Source organism: Schistocerca cancellata, chromosome 10 (assembly GCF_023864275.1).
Source record: "Schistocerca cancellata isolate TAMUIC-IGC-003103 chromosome 10, iqSchCanc2.1, whole genome shotgun sequence".
Classification (NCBI taxonomy): domain Eukaryota; kingdom Metazoa; phylum Arthropoda; class Insecta; order Orthoptera; family Acrididae; genus Schistocerca; species Schistocerca cancellata.
Window position 1 is genome coordinate 76244310 of NC_064635.1, and position 4590 is coordinate 76248899.

At 43.2% G+C, this 4590-nt stretch overlaps 1 non-coding gene across 1 annotated transcript; it reads left to right on the forward strand.

Annotated features, from left to right (window-relative positions):
• Positions 1-1244: 1244 nt before the first annotated feature.
• Positions 1245-1316, forward strand: Trnaw-cca (transfer RNA tryptophan (anticodon CCA)). The gene has a single exon. It is a non-coding gene; the product is annotated as a tRNA-Trp (tRNA).
• The last annotated feature ends 3274 nt before the right edge of the window (positions 1317-4590 follow it).

Sequence of the window (4590 nt, forward strand, 5' to 3'; positions counted from 1 at the left end):
CTCAGAAAGCCCATATCGATGATGTTTCGTTAAATGGTTCTCACGCTGACAGTTGTTAATGGCCTAATATTGAAATCTGCAGCACTTTGCGGAAGGATTGCACTTTTGTCATGTTGAACGTTTCTCTTCAGTTGTCAAAAAAATGGTTCAAATGGCTCTGAGCACCATGGGACTCAACTTCGGAGGTCATTAGTGCCCTAGAACTTGGAACTAGTTAAACCTAACTAACCTAAGGACATCACATACATCCATGCCCGAGGCAGGATTCGAACCTGCGACCGTAGCAGTCGCGCGGTTCCGGACTGAGCGCCTAGAACCGCTAGACCACCGTGGCCGGCTCTTCAGTTGTCGTTGACCCCATTCTTGCAAGATCTTTTTCCTGCCGCAGCGATGTCGGAAAATTGATGTTTTACCGGATTCCTGATATTCATGATGCACTCCTGAAATGGTCGTACTGTAAAATTCCCAGTTCATCGCTACCTCGGAGATGCCGACCACAGCTCTGTATTCTGCCTGCTTACGTATCTCCGTAATTGAGCACACATGCCTCCATCAGCTTAATAAAAATGATGATCATAGTCATTTCGATACTATTGATTGGCGACTCCATGGAGTGTCCTGTGCACCACGACCAGGTACTGGATATACTTGGAAGGAGAGACAGCATTGGTCGTATTTTTTTGTTTTCTTAACCGCGATTAATAAAACAAAAAAATACGACCAATGCTGTCTCTCCTTCCAAGTATATCCATTTCGATACTGATGTTAAAACAAAGAGGTTAGCCTCGCTGCCTCTAGATCTCCGGGTCCCGGCTTCGATTTCCGGCCGGGTCGGCAATTTTCTTCGGTCGGGAACCGGGTGCCTGTGTTGTCCTAATAACTTCACCTAACGAAGACACACAAGTCGGAGAAATAACGTCAAAATCTAAAGAGTTGCACCAAACAGCAGAACAACCCCGGCCGGTTATGTGATACGATCATTTCATTTCAATATAAGGAAAGACCATTTGGCTCACTGATTTTATTAATTTTTCTGTTTTAATCTTTCTGGTTTTTTTTTTCATTTCTTTTTTTCCGGGCAACAGGACCCAGTCATGCTCGGGTGGCCCAGAGCAATGGGCCGGTTGCTTCGGTCTAGCTACGCCTCTGCATACCAGTATCTCAGGAAAAGAAATTCAAATCAAGATTAGAAGTTAACAACCGCAAGACGATAAGTTTTAGTGGGTAAGAACTATATGCCGGCTGACTCCGTGGCGCAACGGTAGCGCGTCTGACTCCAGATCAGAAGGTTGCGTGTTCAAATCACGTCGGGGTCAAATTATTTTCATCTCTTCCAACGTGTTCAAAGTGATGTCGAATGAACACATCTTAATGCGTTTCACACTTTAGTTCCGAACTAACGAGTGTGTAGAATGGAAACAGGTATTCTAGAAACCCGTTGAAACGCTGGGTCAAACAGTTCATCGTTGAAAAGTAGTCCTCTAATTTCCATGTGTTGTGGTCTGCAGTCCGAAGCTTTGTATGCTGTGGAAGCCTCTCCATCTCTGCATGACTGCTGTTGTTCCGAACGTAAGAAGCACTCTTCGGCACTTCAATGGGTTCTTAGTGTCACTTCTAGAGATGGCAGAGTGGTTACAAATAGCACAAAGTATTAGACTACTTCATTATAACTTCGACAACATAAAATACTTAACTTTGAAACAATCCATGTCCACAGGACTGTATATGTATATTTGTTACTATCACTGTACTCTAACGTATCCCTTGATACAGTAGAGAACAGTAGTCTCTTCTCTCTATGTACAACTGACTGTAAAATCTACTATATACGGTTCTGTCTAACACAGTGGTAGTCAACCAACCGCTCATTAGTGAGCGTTCCAGCTTTCATGATAGGCTGTAGGCGGCAGGTGACTTAGTAATTTTTCCTGTTTTCCGTCGTTCCTCAACTGCTTCAGAATTCATGGAGTTGTGTTCCGCCTATGCAAGTAATGGATGCAGTTTGTTTATTGCCATACGCGTTTCGCTTCTTTTAATTTTGAAGCATCTTCAGGGGCCTATAATACTGCTTCTTTTTATACATGTAATAAATGTGGTAGTTACGATATGATACTATTTTACATTTTGTCATGTCTTTCTCTTGTTTTTAGGTTAGAGTGAACTTTTGTAGTATAAATTTCATGATGTGGAATTATCCATCGCTGTTACGATTTCCAGCACTGTTAGCGCATGTGTATGAAAGATAAACACGCAGCGACAGTTGGCAACACGACACACATGTTGAACATAAAAATTTAAAGCGCAAGTGATGTAAGCGATGTGTTAAAATAAATGTGGGTGAAAGAACGGCAGAAATCGGCCAACTGGAGCATAGAGACTAATGCACACATCTCCAGGACCACACACATGGGAGAACAGTGCTGGAAGAAGTAAGTAACACCAAACTATTGTTTCACATGACGAAATTTGTGCTACAAAAGTTGATTCTAACCTAAAACCAAGAGAAAAACGTGACGAAATGTAACGAAGTAATATATAGTAACTACCACATAATACATTTATTATATGTATAAAAAGAAACATGGATTACAGGCTACTGAAGATGCTCCACAAATAAAAAAAGCGAAACGCATATGCCAGTAAACAAACTGTCTTCAACTAGTTGCATAGAGAGAACATACCTGCACGAATATTTTTATTAGGTTTTCACACAATTTTTACATAAAGTACGAGGGTCGTTCAATAAGTAATGCTCCACATTTTTTTTCTCAGAACATATTTGTTGCTAAGGGTCAGAATTTTTTGACAATATACATCAACATGTCTTGTCCATGTCCTGTTTTTCTACGTAGTCTCCATCACGTTCTATGGCCGTACGCTAACGTTGTGGAAGAGCATGTATTCCCTGCTGGTAAAAGCTCTTGTCGTGCAGGCGTAGCCATTTTTCCACTGCATGACTGACACTCTCGTCATCTTCAAAGTGTGTTCCCCGTAGAGAACCTTTAAGCGGCCCAAAGAGATGGAAGTCCGAGGGTGCCAAGTCTGGACTGTAGGGTGGCCGAGGCAATGACGTCCAACCCAATTTGGCGATGTGTTCCCGGGTTCTCATACCTGTGTGTGGGCGTGCATTATCGTTTTGGAGCAAGGTTTCCGCTGGATTCTTGTCCGATCGAACACGTCAGAGACGGCTCTTGAGTTTGTTCAGAGTCTTCTCGCATGCCTCTAAATTGTCGTTTCAATCTCTTGGCATCACATCCACGAGAATGACGCCATCACAATACCAGAAGACTATCACGATGACTTCTCCGGCAGAGGGAGTTGTCTTGAATTTCTTCTTTTGTGATGAATGAAGATGATGCCACTCCATGGATTGCTTTTTTGTTTCCGGCGCGAAGTGGTGCACCCAGCTTTCGTTCCCCGTTAACTATCCGCGACAGAAAGGCCTCTCCGTCGGTCTCAAAACGCTCCAACAATTCAGATGGAATGGCCTTTCCTTGTGGTCCACTGTGAGCATTCGTAGAACCCATCGTAAGCTGTTCTTTGAATATCCGAGTCTCGATCATTGCAGACGCACTTCCAATACCGTTCAACAACTGCAGAGCCAATTGTCGAGTTGTGATGCGCCGGTCGGCACGAATAACGCAATCCGCACGATTCAGCATGTCTGGAGCAGTGGCTGGGGCAGGACGTCCAGAGCGTGGCTGATCGTGGAATTCTGTTTCTGCATTTCCTGAGGCTGTAACTTCCTTTACCCATCGCCCAGCTGTACACCTATCAACTGCAGCATCGCCATACACTGCACAAAAACGTTTATAGATGTTCACCACTGTTTCTTTTTCTGCACACAAGAATAAATAACAGCACGCTGCTTGTGAATCGTATGTAGACGCCATATTGACGCAGTATTACGGCTCTGTCATCTGCCAGAACGGTTCGAAAACTCACCGGCGCACAGAATAAACATCAATTGTGAAGCACCAACAAGGACGTTCGTCTATGTATATTAATGGCTTTTTCAAAAAAATGTGGGGCATTACTTACTGAACGAACCTTGTATTTGGGAACAAATTATTATTATTATGTGTTTCACTTGGTGTAATTTAGCATTACAGATTGTATAAAGGTACTTCCCTACTTTATAAATCACTATTGTTCTGAAACCGGTAGGCGGTTAGAAAAATTTAATACTAACAGGTATACCGAAGTGAACGACAGGTAAAAAGTCGTTGACTGTTGTTGTTGTGGTCTTCAGTCCAGAGACTGGTTTGACGCAGCTCTCCATGCTACTCTACCCTATGCAAGTTTCCTCATCTTCATGTAACTACTGCACCCTACATCCTTCTGAATCTGCTTTGTGTATTCATCTCTTGGTCCCCCACTACGATTTTTACACTCCACGCTGCCCCCAATACTGGTTTGGTGATCCCTTGATGCCTCAGAACAAGCCCTGCCAACCGATCTCTTCTTCTAGTCAAGTTGAGCCACAAATTCCTCTTCTCCCCTATTCTATTCAGTACCTCCTCATTAGTTACATGATCTACCCATGTAATCTTCAACTTCTGCAGCACCACATTTCGAAAGCTTCTATTC